The sequence below is a fragment of the Rhinolophus sinicus genome, linkage group LG13 (genome assembly GCF_036562045.2).
Source record: "Rhinolophus sinicus isolate RSC01 linkage group LG13, ASM3656204v1, whole genome shotgun sequence".
Taxonomy (NCBI): Eukaryota; Metazoa; Chordata; class Mammalia; order Chiroptera; family Rhinolophidae; genus Rhinolophus; species Rhinolophus sinicus.
The window spans coordinates 11,520,580-11,538,917 of NC_133762.1; the positions used below are offsets into that span (position 1 = coordinate 11,520,580).

Below are 18,338 nucleotides of genomic sequence, written 5' to 3' on the forward strand. Positions count from 1 at the left end.
TAACTGCCAAATACTGAAAACAATTCAAACATCCTTCAACTGGTGAATGAATAAACAAGCTGTGATGCTTCCCCATCAGAGCATAATACTTAGCAATAAAAAGGGACTAGTGACACATGGAACGGTACAGATGACTCTCAGATGGCCTATGCTAAGTGAAAGACGCCAGACTCCAAAGGCTCCATACTATACGATTCCGTTTAAATGCCATCTGGAAAAGGCAAAACTATAGGAACAGAAAACCAATCAATTGTTGCCAAGGGTCTTGGAAGGGGGCAGGAGGACACTCTTTGGGGTGATGGGAAACAGGACCAATGACACAATTTGCAAGGCCCAGTGAAAAATGAAAATGCACGACCCCTAGTTCAAAAATTATTAAGAATTTCAAGATGGTGACAGGAAAGCATTAAACCAAGTGCAGGGGACTTCTAAGCACGGGGTCTTATGCAACTGCACAGGCCACATGCCCACAATGCCAGCCCTGGATGGAAACGTTCTATTTATTTCTTGTGGTGGTGGTTACACAGTGCAATGCATCGGTCAAAACTCGTGGAACCATGAGCTGAAAAAGAATGAATCTTACTGTATGTTAACTTCAGTAAACCTGACATAAAAAACCTGAGTCTTGTCACAAGGCAACCTCACACTACTGCAGGTTGAGGTCCACCCTAGAAGGAAAGGCCTGTACTCTTCAAACTGCCTTTGAACGTCAGGGAAATACTGACACAACACTCCAGACTGGAGGGGGCTGAAACGACATGGAAACCAAATGCAACATGTTTCCTGGCCAGAAAGTGAAAAGAGCCAGCTCCGCATCTAAGTGCCAAAGCCACGACTGGAACGCAGGGCCTGGGGCACCCAAGGGCCGCTGCCACAGGCTCTCCAGCTTCCAGCACGCTGCAGGGGAGAGGTAGGACTTAAACAGCAGAATGGCACCAGCCGAGGAGTCAGGCTGCCACGGGACAGACGCTGCCTCCAGCTTTTGAGACATAGGGCAAATTACCCCCTCAGGCTAAATTGGATTTTCTCATCTGTAAAATAGGTGTCATACGAGGCCCAACGGACTGGGTTCAACTGATGGGAGGATTAAAAGACAACCCATGCAAAGTAAGGTAGCACAGTGTCTGGCATATAGAAGAAAAAAATTGCTAGATAAATGTGCGTCACTATTATTTTTTATGATGGTAGGGAGAATGACATTAATGAAATGTTGCCGGGATCCTCGAGCTTTCGGGAAGGGAGGACTGAGCACGGACTAGGGTTGCCATAGCCATTGAGCACTCGAATCTCACGCGCTATACTTACAACTTCCTCCCAACAGTCTTGCTGAGGCAATTAATTTAGATCCTCTCTGTTTTCTCTCGCATTAATATCTCGCCCTCCCCTTAATCAGGCTCTCAAAACAGATTCATCTATTTTACTAGTCTTTTCAAGGAACAAGCTTAGGGTTTTATTTATCTTTTCTAACATACTTTGGTTTTTATTCCATTAATCTCTGCTTTTACCTTTATTAATATCCTTTCTCCATTTTCTTCGCATTTATTCAGTCATTCCTTTCTAATTTCTTAAGATGATGACCGAACACCGCCCCTTTTTGGTGGGAGGGGGAGCTTTCTTCACTAATAATGAAGGCATTTAAGGCTATACATTTTCCTCTGAAAACAGCTTTCACTGTGTCTGACAGACCTGGGGATGCACACCCTCTCTAAAGAAAGCTTTCTGAACACAAGTAAACTTAAGCATAGGCCTTTAAAAAAGTGATCACAAATTCACAATTAAAGAGATGCATAGCTGACAGGTTACTACTTGACTGTGTGTCCTTAAAGCTTTTCTCTCTCCCCCTGGCCTAGCTGCCAGTGTCCAGGCCTGCGCCCTCTCTCCTTGAACTTGTACACAAACCCCTAACAATCTTCCTTCCTCCAGCTCCTTCTCCACAACGTGGCTTCTGTGATCTAACTCACAAATATGGTCTCACAGCCATGGCAGACACGAACCCCTGCCCAGCTCCAGCTTCGACCACGCTCACTGCCCCCATCCACCCGCCTGAGCCTTCAGCCTCCAGCAGAACCGCACAGCCTGTGCTCCCCTGTCTCCCAGCTGCCTTTACAACTTATCCCTTTGCTCTGCAGGCTCTTACCCGCCGTGCCCACATCTCCACTGCCAACCCCTGCTCTGCCACCATCTCATCTGGACTTCAGAGTCACTTGCTTCTGGAAGCTTCCCTGGCAGGTTTCCTGCCCTCTGGCCAAGCGCCTCTCAGCTCCCAAAGCCCCCTGGACATTGCTCTTCCCTTTCCCGAGCACATTGTGTTACAATAACCTGTTTACTCGTTTACCCATCATGTTACTGTGGGCCAAAGACAACCGTTTTCTTTAACCTGAGTCCCCAGCCACCCTCTCGGGTGCTGAGTTGGAACCCACCAGACCTGCATCTCTGAGCCGTTGACCTTGGGGGTTTTCCAGCTCGGGCTCTCGAAGGTAAACAAGCTCAGGGGCTGGAAACAGATGCAGTCTCCACAAAATATCCGGTCCCGGGGCTCAGTGAGAGGCAGGCCTCCGCCCTTCCATTGGGGCACATGAAGCTGGGCACGGGGGTCTCGTCTTCAGTGGGCACTTTCTGTTTGGCAAGAACTCTATATGGGGTACCTCGTTTAATCCGACAGAGAACACTCTCATTTCCCATGACAGGACAAGGAGCCTTAGAGCAGTGGCTCTCAGACACGCACATGCGTGCGAGCCACACTCTCCGACTCAGTCTGGGCTGTGGCCGGCCTTCCTAACAAGCTTCAGGTGACGTGGACCCCGCTGTGGACCCCGCTGTGGACCTCACTTTAAGGAGCAAGGGCTTAGAGAGCGGGGCAGGGGAGCCCCCCCTTCTTGTCATACGACATCCAGGTCAGCACTAACACTTTCTGCAGAGATGAAGTGTGCTATAGTCTGCACTGTCCAAGACACTCAGCACATTTAGCTAGTGTGACTGAGGGAATGAGTTTTGCCATTTTTATTTCATGGTCATTCACTTACATGCAAATTTAAACACCCACAACCGGCTAGTGGTGGCTACCACTTTGGGTCAGTGCACCTGTAGACAAAGCTGAGGGGAGAGAGAGGCTGAAGGACCAGGGCTTCCCCAGCAGTACTCCAGGGTAGAAACATTCAGAAGCTCAGGCCTGGAGGACTCAAGTTGGCTGGACTCTAGCAGGTGCCACCCAGCCTGAGCTTCCAGGCAGGAGCTGGGACAGGGAAGAGCTGAAGCTGCCCATGTGGCACTGGGAATGGAAGGATAATGTACGTCCCTGAAGTCACCGCCTTCCCCTGAGTGGTATCTAGAGGAATTCAGGGGAGGTCAGAGGCCATGACAGCAGGCTGAGGCTAAACACTAACTCTATGTCAGGCACTATTGCAAGCATGGCACATGCTGCTTCATTTTCATCTCCACCTCAACAATTTTCCCTTTGTTCAGATAAGGCACAGAGAAGTTAAGAAACTTGCCTGAGGTCACACAGCTTATAAGTGACAGAGCTGGGATTCAAAGGCTGGAAGTCTGACTCCAGAGCCTTTGCTACTGACTATATGCGAAAGCTGACAAGAGGGTGGGCTGTCTGACTGGGAAGTGATTGCATTGAGAAACGTCTGGGGTCTCTTCATTAGGGTTCCCAAGGCTCTGTGCCACTGGGTCCAGTGAGATGGCAGGTCCTGGCGGAGACCAGTTCCCGGGGCTGAGGCCATTGTCACCATCAGCGTCATCTGGAGCCCAAGAGCCCGAGCCAGGGCAAGCCCCCTCTTCTCGCCCCCCTCCACAGGGCCCAGCCCGTTCCGTCAGCCACAGAGCACTCCAGCTTCATCCAACTCCGAGGATGTCCCAGTTGCAAAGAGGGTCCCAGGGCGGAAAGGCGGAGGGCCGGGGGAGTGACACCTACGGAGAAGATCCCACGGCACACGGGTCAGACAGGCCCATTCCCACCTCAGAACGCAGGCAGCTGCGGGCCCTTTAAATAGAGGCAGCTCCCACCGGGCACTCTTAAAGCTCACTTCATTCATGAATTAAGTCCCTGACATCCCATATCTGTATGATCAATATGTTTGTTTATGAGCAGCAGCTGCTGTGTTTTAGCAAAGGCGGTGGGCCCCAGTGAGAGGGCTGCTCAGTAACCACAGAGCAGGGCCCGGGACACGGGGAAGAAAGGCCTCCCGCTGGCCGATGGGAGCTGGGGCTGGATAGGGTTTCATGGTAATGGCCCTTTAATTGAAATCACTGCTTCAGTAGGGCCATTGGGTGGGGAGCTGTGCTGATGGCTCCTGATCGCCCCCCCTTCCAGAGGTCCATTAACTGGTGGATGTGCTCCCAGCTGCTGGGCTAGGCGAGTGGCGGCAGCACTGGGGGGGGGGGGGGGACACTGAGGCCACAGTGGGCAGCTCATCTCGGTCAGTGCAGCTGCTGTGGACCAGCTGCGGAGACTCGGACTCGGGCCTTGGCCGCACTCGGGACGTAAGACCTGCGACCTGGCCTCCCTGGCCTGGTCCCAAACCCGAGGTCGGCTCACTCGTCCCCACCCGGGGTTTCCTTCGCCTCAGTGACTCAGGAACCTCATTCCTAGGCTGACTTGTGTTTCTCCAGAAGGAAAAGACTCGTCATTTTCCAGTTCTGATATTTGCTCTGCGTTGATGATTCAGGATCCCCGTCCATTTGTGGTGTGGGGGAGCGATCCCGAAATCAGGACTTCATTCATTCATTCATTCATTCATTCATTCATTCATTCATTCATTCATGGGTTTAGAAAACATCTCATGAGCAAGCATGCTAGGTCCTGGGAACACAAAGATGCAAGAGTGTACTGCTGCCCTAGAGGGATTTAAAGTCTTATGACTACAAGAAATCAGTAGCTTTGCGGGGAATAATTGTGTTCAGTGGGAGCCGAGGAGATGCAGCCTCTACGCCAGGAAGACGGAACCCAGGAAGGGGGCATGTGATCTGAGGGAACCTGTGCTAAGCTTTTAAATGGGTCCATTTCCAGGCCCACAAGGCTCTTCCATTTCTTCCAGGCCCCCACTCCAGTCTGGACTGGCACGTCTCCTCTTTCTGGGGTCCTCTGTACCCCAGAACATGCGCTGAGTACCACAGCCTGGAGGCCTAGGCAGTTCTCAGCTGGGTGATTTGCCTCCACGGGATACTTGGCAATGTCTGGATATTTGGTTGTCATAGGGGGATGTGGGAGGTGGCACTGGCATCTAGTGGGCAGAGGCCTGTCCCTAAGGGGACAGGTCCCCCCGCCACCACCACCACTACAAAAACTATCTGGTCCCACACGTCAATAACACCAAAGTTGAGAAACCCTGGGCTACGGTGGTGTCTTCATATTTTGTTCTGAATGAGATGTAAACACAAGCACCTTCATCATTTCTGCCTTAGTTCAGAATCCAACCATCACACCTGATTCCAATATGCAACCAGCCCTTCCGGTGGTTAGTCTTGCTGCCCATTCCACCACTTACATCGTCACCTTCGGGGTTTGACATTGGGTACCATTTTCTATCACAGCACCGTGGCTATTTCCGCTTCAACCTCTAATCTTGGGGTTACGCTCCTGAAAGGTGTTCCCACTGGGCTCACCCCGTTTCCCTACACATGTATTCACTACATCTGCCCCACTTTTGCTCTCCAGCCTCCACCCCATATTCAGCTTGAAGTGGACACATGAATGAGACCACTGCCCCCAACTCTCTCTCCAAAATCTACCCTCCCAAAGGTCTTGTCCTTTATCCCTACAACTCGCTTGGGCGTGAACACAATGGTCCTAGCACACAGAAAGAGATCAGGTGTGAATAGGTGTCACCAACGTACCACTCCACATTTGCCAGCCCCTGACTTAGGGTAATGACTTAGGGTAGTGACCCAAGCATATGCCTGCACCCAGAAGTTTGCGTCACTTCCAGTACCTGGCTCATTAAGATGTCGTCATGTTAAAGATGCTGAGAGATCCCATGCTTCTGATGCTCAGGGTGCTCAATAAAAAATCTTAAGTATCAACTGACTGTCCACTGGCCAACTTCCAGGAGGTTATAGGAAATGCCAGTTGTTGCACTTGAACTTTCTGAACATCTAAATGAGAGACGACAAATAGCCACCTCCAGGAATCTGACGGTAGCTGCCTGCAGCAATGTGTTGGGAAGGATTCTGGGGCCGTGGGGGGCCAGGGAGGGTCCTTGGGGTTCTCCGCCATTCCCGCCTCCATCCTTTACCATCATTCAGCTCGATCCCACACCCTCATCCCTATTCCAGCTAAGCAGGTACTCCTAGGTCTCTCTTATGAAAGTTCTAGAACCTGAACTATTTGAGGCCAAGTTTCAGGAATAAAGAGTGTCAAGACTAATTAGCAATGTTTTCAAATACATGGAGGTTAGAGGCGGAGAGGCCGCGGTGACAGATGTTTGCCATTCTCGCATCTAAATAGAAAATAAATCCTCATACATTCCTCACGCTATTTTGTTAGTAGGACAGTGATTACAGTTTATGGTTAGTGTCTGGGTCTTCATGAGAGACCCAAATGAGTGCTGAGATGGATTACATTCTGAATGAAGTTGACATGCATTCCTATTGGTTTCCACCCAGAGATATGCACACAAAATCTGTTTGGGGATATAATTAAAACATTAAATTGTCTTCAATCGGCCATTTCAACGACCCACTCATTGGATAGGTACCAAATCTGTGACTCTGTTTCCCTGACTGTCCATATGCACATACCTTAGCCTATCCTGATAATAAGGGAGCTGGAAAGTCGCCAAGGATTGAATCAACCATTTACCCAGTGTTTGAATACACTCTCCACCATTTCTGCCAAGTGACACTAGCTTCTGTCTGAACAAACCCACCAATGAGGACCCATCGGACCAGGCTCGGCCAGAAGCTCTGGTTGTTTCAACATCTTCGTTGAAGGGAACAGAATCTATAGACCTGCTGTCCATCCTTCAGCCCCTCTTCTCCCTCTTGAGGACCCTCAAAACAGTCCAGTCCTCTTTCAGACATTCCTTCAACCATCTCATGATGGGATCCTACAGACCAGGGATAGGCAATCTACAAGCCCAAATCTGTGCCTCCACCTGGTTTCACAAGTGCAGTTTTATAGAAACACAACCACACCCGTTCATTTACATATTGTCTATGGATGCTTTCGCACTTCAATGGCAGAGCTGAGTAGTTTGTGACAAAGACCCTACGGCCAGCAAAGCCGAAAATATTTACTATTTGGCCTTTTGCAGAAAAGCTTGCCAGCCCCTGTGACAGACCATAACTTCTCCAGCGCTGTGCCGAACAAACCCACGGATGCGAGGGACAGCGATGCGGCAGCCTGTGAGTCTTTCCGCCTTCACCACTCTGGTCACTCGCATTTTAAAGCTCCCCTTCATTTATGTTCATTCTTTCAAAGAGCCATCCCAGAACTGCAATCCTGCAGGGGCCGGCCGAGACGCGCCTCCTCATTTTTCCAAACAGTGAGCCCCTTTTTCTGGAAGATTGCATTTGCGTCCTCATCATGGACAGTCAGTACTGATTTACAAGCTGCTCCCTGCTGACCACAAAACTGCACCATCACTACCAGCAAACACTGACTGAGCACTTGCTATAAACCGGCCAGTGATACATATCTATTATACCATTGCTTTGTTTCCATCCAAATACCCTGAGGACCAGGGAAATCCTGTCATCACCCCCATTTTATAAATGAAGAAACTGGGGGCTCAGAAAGGTTAAGTAAATACCCAAGGTCACCTGCTAAAAAATGGCAAGGCTAGATTTCAAAGTCACAAAGCCCTCTTATAACAACTGCTTTCCCCTTCCCAAGTGTTAGGACTTGGTTGGGTGACATTTGGTTATGGTTCTCAGAAAAGGAAACCTAGACTTTAACTTGACAATTTAGTTCATTTTCATTGATTCATTCATTCAACCATTTAGTTATCTGACAAATGACCCATTGAGCGAGCACTGGTGCCAGGCTTTGTTCTAGGTCCTGGGATAACAGCAGTAAACAAAACAGACAGAAACCACGGCCCCCATGGAGCTCACTTTCCAGTGGGGTAGGGGAGAGGAGAAGCAGAAATTAAACACATGTTTAAAAAATAGCAAAAGGTGGCAAGTGCTATTAAAACAAATAAAGCAAGGAAGGAACAGCTTGCCGGAGGGGGGCAGGGTTGTAATGTCAGCAGGGTGGTCAGGAGAGCCGTGCGGGGAAGGTGAGCTATAGGACGCGAAGGACAGAGCCACGCGGGCCACGGGAGGAAGAGTCATCACACAGACCCTGGGGCAGGAGCGTGGCCAGCTAGCGTGGTCAAGGGAAGGCAGGCGCCAGTTGGCTGGAGCAGGACCAAGGCGACAGTACGTAGAAGCAGGTGAAGTAAGTGCAACAGACTGAATGGTCATGTCCCCCCAGAATCTGTATGTTGAAACCTAACCCGCAATGTGATGGCATTTGGAGGTGGGGCCCGAGGAGGTGACCAGGTCGTGAGAGTACAGCTCTCATGAACGGGATGAGTGCTCTTATCAAAGAGGCCCCAGAGAACTCGCTTGTCTCTTCTACGACGTGAGGACACAGTGAGAAGACGGCCGTCTGTGAACCAGGAAGTGGGCTCTCACCAGACACCACATCTTCCCGCACCTTCATCTTGAATTTACTCCCCAGCCCCCAGAACTGTGGGGAGTAGGTGTGTGTCTGTGACATTTTGTTACAGCAGCCCGAACAGACTGAGACAGTGGCAGAGGTAACAAGGGGCCCGCCCTGTAGGGCCCGAGGCTTCGCTAAGGCTTCTGAAAGCTTTCACTTTGAGTGACGAGAGAAGCTTTGGAAGGAAGGGATCGGAGTGAAGGAGGGACATCATCTGATGGATGCTTTAAACGGCTCCCTCCACCTGCTGGGTGTAGAATGGACTTCAGGGGACAAGAGTGGAAGCAGGAAGAGCAGTCCGGAAGCTACTGAAGTAACACAGAGGACAGATGGTAGTAGCTTGGACCAGGGTCATGGCAGTAGACATGGGGAGACGTGGCTGGGTATATTTTCAAGGTAGAGCCAAGGGGGATTCCTCATGGATAAAGGATGGGGCATGTGAGAGAAAGAGTCAAGGGTGCCACCAAAATATGTGGCCTGAACAAGATGATGGAAGGACGCAGTTATCTACACCTGAGATGGGAGAAGGCAGCGTGAGGGGCAGGTCTGGAGGGCCCGTCATGAGTTTGGATGCAGGAACTCTGCGACGCCTGTTCAACAGCCAAGTGAGGCACTGAGTGAGCAGACAGGTAAGAGACCGAAGTTCAAGGAGGGTCTTTCTGTTCAGTCAGCCCTTCACTTACTCGCAGCTGATTCCCGGGTGCCTACTTCAGTTCGGCAAGTTGCAAAGGCATCAGAATGTTTCTGGAGAAAACAGTAAACTTGGGCTTGTATTTAGACCAAGACTAGATGGTACATCCTACTACCTTAGACGATTAACAGCCACCACTCCTCCAGCAGCAGCAGCAGCCACACGCCCTACACACACACACACACACGCACGCACGCACACACACACACACACACACACACACACACACCAGGAGCACACACCACAGAAGGCTGGGGCCTCCACAGAGGACACCTGGGAAGAAGAGAAAGTGAAAAGAAAAGATGATTAGAGACAGAGTGCCCTCTCTTAGAGCTCACTGCTGCTGCCCCCATCCCCTGGGCCTGACACTTAAGCTCCTGAAACTCCAGAAACGCTCGCTGGCTGGTCGCACTCCACCCAACAGCTGCCTCCTTGCTCATCTGGCCCGGCCACCTTCTCTGGGAAGGATGACCTAGCAGGCACTGCTCCCCGAGGAAGGTGCGTGGCCTCCTTCAAGCGCTGCAGAGAGGGAAGGTCCCTATGGTCTTAGATGATACCCCTTTATTTATTTATCTTTTCCATTTCCAGCTTAATTATGGCTTCTGGCAGTGAGGGCTCAGCTGCTACAAAAATCTGTACTCCGAACTCACTGGCACAAAGGTTCCAGACAGACAGACCTGGGGGGACTTTGCTCTTGGACTTTGGCTAGGAGATGGAGAGTTTTTAATTAGAAGTTGTTATTAATGGGAAATGCTGCAAATGAAAACTAGGCCTCCTCCCTCTCCCTCCTTCCTTCCCCACTATATTTATCTCTGATCTCAATTAGAAAGTTCAGGGACTCGCTGCTGCATAGAATTTGTGGAGATGAAAGCTGCTGGAGACACCAGGAGGAGGGTGAAGACGGGGGAGTGGAAGATGGGGGTGGAAGCTGGAGAGGGAAGTGGGGTGGCCAAGCCAGGGCGGGGTGGGGGTGGAGCGTCCTCCGGCCCCACGCTTCTTAATGGGTCCTGGAACGGGCCCAGAAAAGGCATCTTCGGCTTTTTCTGTCTCTAACACGGGTGACAAATGTCTCCACTCCTCTGCAAGGAAATAACTAGTCACCAACACACGGATGAGACATGGTGACTACACTCTGAAAGGGTCTGTGTTCGGGAAGAGTTAGTGACACCTTCGGTTTGGTTTGCCTTATAAATTTCCGAGTGGGAAAATGACTTGATATTTCCCAACTGCAGAGATAATGTATGCTTGTTATTTTAAAAATTCATATATTACAGATAAGGTTAACGCAGAAAAGAATAAAGTAGAAATAATATGAAATCTCACCGCCTAAAAAGATCTATACTGTTAATAGTCTTGGTGAAATCCTGCTTACGCTCCATCTCTGTCTCTCTCCTACAGTTTTATATCTTGGGGATAATGCTATATATATCAAATGTCCTGAGGCATGCTTTTCCCTCAGCAAAATATATTGTGAGACATCTTCCTCTATCAATCCACATAAATCTATGTCGTAATTTTTAATGGCTACATGGCACTCCATTCTGTGGGTGTATTGTAACCGATTTAACCAGGCCCATCGCGGTGGTCATTTAGGTTGTTTCCAGGTCCCTTTTTAGAAACAGCGCTGTGCCTTCTCTTTTACTGAGCTGAGCTGGGCTGGGACTGGCCCATACTGCTCCCCCGACCGCTGCAAAAAGGGGTTCCCAGAGTCCAACAGCTCCACCTATGGGCTGGAAGACCCCAGAGCAATCGCATTTTCTCAGCGACCCCTTTGTGCAGAGCTGGAAACTGTTCAGTGTAGGGCCTCTAGCCCCTCCCATTCTGTCTGTCCGGTGGCCTAGAGCTGTGGAAAGTTGCATGAGCAGAGGATTTAGAACAAGCAAACCTCCCCTCGTGGCTGGAACCCTTAGGTGCACCTTCAGATGGACGATAGCCCAAGCTCAGTATACTTAATCTGGTTTGTTATTATTATGCTAGCCAACTAGGAGGTGATATTTGCAAACATCAGCATGATAATGCAATTTCACCAAAAAAAGAAAGGGGTGGGGGGAGGAATGAGGGAGGGAGCGGGCTTCAGATCTGGCCAGCCCAGGAGTAAATCTTGAAACCTTTCCATCCTAACTGAAGGACAGCGCACAAGTGACCTGGCCTCTCTCTGCGTCTTACTTTCCTCCTTTGAAAATGGTACTGATGACCCCTCCCTTGCAGGTTTATTTGAGAATTAGAAATAATGCATTAAGATGCTCACCACATGGCCAGTGCAGTGGTAATTTTAATTATTATTATTATTAGCATTATAAACATGACAAAATAACAGCAAAGCAATAATAACAAATTTCTCTCTATCATGCCTTCTGCTGGTCTTACAGGGAATACATACAAGACATGGCCCTGCCCGCTAAGCAGGCATAGATCTATCTGTTGGCAGCTCTCCCAGGAAGCAGGTCTTTACAGAGGAATAAGTTGGTTGTGAAAAATGAGGGAAACCTTCCTGGAGGAGGTGGCACAGATGACAGAATGAAGGCAACGTGCACCACAATAAGAGAAATTTAGGAATGGGGGGGTGGGGAGGGATACAAAGATAATGAGGGGCAACCCTCTGTCCCCAAGCTCAACCTGCTCCACGGGCTTCTGCTCTGTTTGCCCAACTCCAGGGATGCATGGAAACCACACCTGGGAGACAGCACTTTCCCTCTGCCACCAGCTCAGAATTAGAAACTTCTCCTGCTCGAAGTTGAGGAAGCTCTAGTGTGGGTTCTCTGGACTGTCAGGATGATTAAACGCAGACCTCAGCGGGGAAGAGAGATTGCAGAGTTGCAAACAGAGGAAGTGACCAGGGTCTTGGGTGGCTTTGGGTGTCATTTGTCAAAAGCAAGGACCGGGCTAGATGACCAGATGACCTCCTGGCTACACCAGCCTTGCATCCCACACTTAATACACACGTCACCCACAATCTGTGTTTCCAACCCAGGCTGCGGTCCAACTACCGCTGAGAACCTCAGAGCACAGTCCTGGCGTCCAGTGTGGTGCTAGGGGCAGAGCAAGGGCTTGGCTGGCGTGTCGTCTCCATCCACGCCACCGTCCCCATTCAGACTCATCGCCTCTTCTACAAGGTCCTACGACAGTCTCTGGCTCCAACAGCCATCCTCTTTCCACTTCGAGCCTCCCCCCCCCCTACTGCCAGATTAATCCACCGCAGCTGCTCCCCAGCTCAAAATCCATCCATAGCTCCCCACTGCCGGCACACGAGGTTCACACTCAACCACCCAGCACGCACAACTCCCCATTATCTGACCCAACTCTTCCCCTAGCTCTGCTCTCCTCTCCAGACACAGAAAGTCTGCCGTCTCCCGTAGCGTCCCTGCTTTCGCGCCCTCCTGCCGATGCTGAGAAAGCCCTCTGTTCACAGTCTGTCTCATCCACGTGTCCACACGTCCAAACTCTACCCGTGATACCAGGTGACACCTTTGCTGGTCGCCCGTTCAGAAAGGAGCCCTCTCTCCTCTGGCTTTTATTCGTATCTTTCATACGGAAGTTAGCATTTTAAATCACTCATAATTACGAATGGCTCTATTGTGTGAGCCTTGTACACTCACCCCGGAGGAGAGGGAGAATGGCACTCACGTTTGTCTGAACACGGTAACAATGACAAATAGTTGATGAACGTTCAGGACAGAGCCCTGGGTCATAGGTCACCTACTGACACTCATCCACTCTGCATCTTCAACTAAGTCGCAATCGAAAGCCTCAGTTTTCTCATCTGTAGAATGGGGCTAGCAATGCCTTCCCAGGGTTAGCTGTCCATCCCAAAGCTAATGAACAGGATCCTATACTCCACAACAACATAGGTGACTGAAGGTGCAACCAACAGACAGGCCTCCAGGTGAGCTGTGTGGACTGGAACAGGAAAACCCGAAACAGGGTTGTCTGTTCCCTAGAATCAGGACCAAGTTCGCTGCCTCCCCAAGCTGGTGTTCTGGAAGATGGGACGGGGCCCACTGCGGCTGGAAGCTTCACTGTATCTCCCTCTGAAGGTCTGGTCCCCTGCCCATCCCTAGAGAAGCTGGACCCAGCCTCCACAGCCAGAAGCCTGTCCTGGTCCCATGCCCTCCCTGCTTCCCCTTCCCACTCAGGGTCCCAGATCTCGCCTGCCCCCTGCTGGGGGACCTGGCTGCCCAGGCTGCAAAGCCAAGCAGTCCAGACTCTGCAATTACCCCTTTCTGCTAATTGCTCGCTGCTATCTCCCTCTCTGTAGGAATATCATCGCCAGCAATTAGCACAAAGATCCTTTCCCACTCGAGTTAAGATCCCTAGCTGCAATTAAATGCTCCCAGATCCCGCTTAAATAATTTCAAATGCAATTCATTCTGGCTCATTAAATAATTCCAGGGCTGGCTTTCATTGCTTTTACCACCTTAGAAATCTCTCTTTCCAGAAAAGAATTTAAAAAAAAGAAAATGAGTGAGGGTTGCTAAAGGGACAACAGTCTGGTCCGGCAGAGGAAAGGAGAGGTTTTCTGTTCTGGACTCGCCAGCACCTTGCTTTGCATTTCACTCCCTCCGTCTGGCTCCCACCCCGGCTCCCCCTCCAACTCTCCCTCCATCCTTTTCTCTCGGAAATGACTTCACCTGACAGCTATGGATTTAGTGCTTTTTTTGCCAATTACTTATGCCCAGTGAGAAAATAGGTTTTTAATGTCTGTCCTTGTTCCCTCCAGCCTGGCTACCGCACCGTGAAGTGAGGCCACAGCCCTCTCTCCCCAGCATCCTGTGCTCGCTGCCCAAGCGGCCCATGCTAAGGAGGATGGGGTGAGGGTGGCTGCAAGGGACAGGGGTGTGGTGGGGGGAAGGGGGCGACAGAGGCTCAGTTCCTAGGGGCAGCACCCACGCTACGGTGCCACTGAGGGTGGAGCAGCCTGTGGGACCCACATCCCTGCACAGCCCAGTGCAACTCTCATTCCTCATTCTTTACTAAGATTGACTGAGCACGGACTGTAGGCCAGGGACCAGGTGAGAATTTTACAAGTATTCATTTGCTAAACCCTTGAAACGAGCCTGTGAGATAGTTGCTGTTATTAAGATAGTTTTACCGAGAGGGAAAGGAAACCTCCAGAGAAGCTTAATAAATCACCTCAAATCACATAACTCGTAAATGCCTGGCCCGGGATTGAACTCAGGCAGTGCTGTTCCTAGACACGGATAACCGCCTTGTGCTGGGTGGTCTACCTGTGCAGGGTCCTGGTACCTGGGGACGCCTCAGCAGGCCGGCGTCCCTGCCGCGTCACAACTCACATTGTACCCACAGAGACAAACAGTTAAATGCCTTTTCTGTAACAGAGCGCATGGTCCGGTAGGGCCACGACAGAGGTTTATGCAGAGTCCCGGGGGCAGAGTCATCCATTCCGCCTGGGGAAAGCGGCGACAGGCTGGGAAGAACTGCAAGAGGAGGCGACCGTCATCCAGGCTTTGAAGGCTAAGGAGGAAAGCAGATAAGGGGAGAAGGGAAGGGCATTCCTGGGAGAGGCAGCAGCATGCACAAAAGCTTGCAGGCCTGAAACGGCCCAGCATGATCAGGGAGCATCGTCCCCGGCCAGACGCAGGCTGAGTGTGGCAGGGGATCTGTCGCATAAATATTGCGCTAGAGCAGTGCTCTCACCCGGGGGCGGTTTGCTCTGCCCCTGCCCCCGGGGCAATGTCTGAAGAATTTTTGTTTGTCACAGCTGGGTGGGGAGGTGCTACTGGCATCTAGTGGGTAAAAGCAAACATGGGGGTGCTGCTAAAGGGCCTACCATGTGCAGGACAGCGCCCACAAGGAAGTAGCTGGGCCCCAACTCTCAATAGAGCTGAGGTAAAATCCTGGTCCAGAGGACGGATGGTGCCGTGGCTGTCAGAGCAAAGCGCCATCAATTCCAGCTGAAGAAATCAGTAAAGGGCTCACAGAGAAGGGGCCTTTGAGCAGCTCTTAAGAACAGGTAGGGTGACATGTGGGGACGGCAACAGACACTCCCGACAGAGAGAACATGGGCCAACCCAGACGGTGGACAGTTCTAGAAACTGTCAAGTTTGCTGTGTTCACGGTTCGTGAGGGGCAGGCAAGAAAGAAGGGCTAGGAAACTCGTTTCGGGTTAGAGCATGAGCCTTAAAGCAGCTGAGACTGGTTCAGCAAGGCCACGGGAGCCGCGGAAGGACCGCACGCATTCGGAGACAGGGCTGGAGCTACACTTCAATTTGTCAGGCTCTAAGTCATTCATCAGGAAACGCAGGGAGAGGCTGGAGGAAGGGAGACCGGTTAGGAGGCCGTTTCCACGTTCCCGGCAGGAGTTTCTGCCAACCTGACCTCGGACAGGGGCAGCCACAGTGAGAAGAGGACGGATCCGTGAGACTCCCAAAGGGAGAGGAGGACTGGGAAGTGCAAGGACCTGGATACTCTCTGCATGCAGGAGAGGATGGAGAAGCAGGAGGAGAAGGGGGGGTTAGGGAGGAATCGCCATCTCTGCAGAGCAGTGAGTCACGCAGGCCCAGAACGGCAGGAGTGCGGGAGCCGGGAGGAACGCTTCCTGCTGACCATGCCCAGGGAGAAAGCTGGCGAGTGGCGACGGCAGACCCCTTGCTCAGCTGCAGTCAGAGTGGTGCAAAGGGTGGACCCAGGAGGACGCCACAGGAAGGCCCCCTTGGAAAGGGTCTGAATGGCATCACCGTGGCAGAGCAAAGCAACGACTGAGCAGCCGGGGCTGCCTGCTGCAGCTGCTGAAGAGGCATCAGAGACGCTCCCGTGTCCCGGGAGTTTACCCTGTGCCTGGCGCTGAACACGGAGCACGAGGCTGAGCCACGCTGAGCCTCATTTCACCCACCAGACTGTTCTCTGGGAGATACAACCACCAAGTTCCTGTCAATTAATTTAAAATTTAAATGTAATTTGATAGTTTAGTTTGTTAAAAACAAGCATGCATTACTTTGGCAATTTAAAAAAAAAACACAGAAAAATGTTTTAAATGGAAAACCAAGATTTATGCACAAATGTATTTGTGACAGTATTTTCTAGAAGAGCAATGTGTTTGCAATCGGTGGATTAGCAACTACATGTCAGGCACTGCACTGGGTGTTGCACATAAAAACAAACAACTGTTGTCTTTAAAAAAAGGAGAGTTTGCTTTTAACGAGCTGGCGTACAGTAGCAGGTCAATAAAATGTGCTGAAGGAATTATTTGATTGATCCCAGGCAGAAATGCAGGAGACTGAGTGGGCCTAGGTAAGAAACACCAGACAGGAAGCTGAGTGTGGGATAGTGCTGGGCTTGTCTAGAAAACGAGGAGATTTGGGCAACCAGAGTGGGGCTAGCGCTGCTTCTGTCCCTCCTGGCCCAGATCAGGGCCTGGGAGCGAGGGGACTTGAGTCTATGACAGGGGACCAAAGCAGAGTGTCAGGAAGAGGGACAGTGAGGAAGGGACCCAGGAAAGGCAGGACAGGGGAAAGAAAACTTTTTGGACACCAGGAGGGCTTCCCGGAAGGAGGTGCCTGGAAACAAAGAACTTCAAAGTCTCAACGGCAGACAGGAACAAGCACGTCCTTGGCACGCGTGAGCCAGCTTGGGGTGGCTCTGCTCCACACGTATCTCATCCCCCTGCCGCCTGGGAGCAGTGAGCCAGCCAGCCAGGTTTATCTCAAGGCCATGACAGAAGCTCAAGAGGTCAAGGCCAGCTGCACAAGGCCTTCCAAGCTCCTTGCATCAGGTCTGCTCATATTCAACCAGCCCAAGCAAGTTGTATGGCTGAGCCGAGAGTCAAGGAGCAGGGAAACCACATGCCCTTTTGTGGAAGGAATTCCAGTGCCGGGGTAGAAAACTGAGGGCAGCCACCAACCACGCAGCCTCAGCCCAGAAACTACTTGCCGTTTTCTATTCTTACACACCACGCTTGCTTCAAGTGGGCCTGCTGTCAACCGAAACGGGGTCTGTGTGCTGGACAAATGCTCTCTCCCCTGAGATTCTGAGCAGAGTCACGGAAGCGAAGCAGGGTGTACGGAGAACACTGACCTAGGAGCTTGAAGCCGTGGGTCTTCTCGACGTTCTTGGTGCTAAACCTATGGAGGTTCAGCTTCACTGGACCTAATTATAACCTTCACCCTCTGACACTACTGATCACCTTTCTCCTTGGGAAACTCCTGTTCCGCTTTCCAAGCAACATTCTTGTAGGGTTTGCGTCCTGCCCCCCACCCTCACGCAAGCAGCTGCTTCTCAGTTCCCTGGGATGGTTTCTCTTCCACCGCCCGCCCCTGAACTACTGGTGTCCTCCCGAGCTCTGCCTTAGACCTCATTTCTCGCTCCAGGCCACGTGTGAGCTTCAGAGTACCTATATAAAGACCAAGAAAACTATGGAAACTGCTTACACTTTTCTCTGTGTTTCTGAACTGAGGGCTCGTGGGTTTCCTAAGACTCAGGAAGGGGTTCACGCTCGCCAGCAGGTACCAGCCACTGCTCTGTGCTCTTCTTGGTTGTTTCTCATTCTCCTTCAGGTTTGGACATCACCCCCTACCCTGGAGGCTCATCATTTTTATCTCCCCCCAAACCTCCCACCTCACTCCACCCAAGTACGACTCCGTCCCACAGGCACCGCCACACAAATCCAACACAGGACTTACCGACTCCCCTCATCACAGACTCCCAAACCCAGGGACGCCATCATATTGCCCTGTCCACTACACAGACTTCACAGAGTTGTATCTGCTTTCTGTCCTGTCTTCCAATTGTCTTTCCTTCCATCCCATCTACCCTACCCCACTGTGGCCCCAACATGTCTTATCTCACTGTTCTGCCCACTGGTTTCCTTGACTCCCATCTCCCGAGGCCATTCTCCTACGTGACTCCAATGGTTCCTTCTAAAATCCAAGTAGGACGATGCAAATGTCCTGCCTAAAATCCACCAAGGGGTCCCCAATGCTTTCAGGATCAAGTCCGATGTTCTTGGCAGGGCACAGAAGCACACAGGAGCTGCTT

At 51.1% G+C, this 18,338-nt stretch overlaps 1 protein-coding gene across 1 annotated transcript in view; it reads right to left on the reverse strand.

Moving 5' to 3' along the window:
* LOC109444937 (uncharacterized) overlaps positions 1–18,338 on the reverse strand; it is a 90,722-nt gene that overhangs the window by 40,809 nt on the left and 31,575 nt on the right. The gene's annotated exons all lie outside the window — the stretch shown is intronic.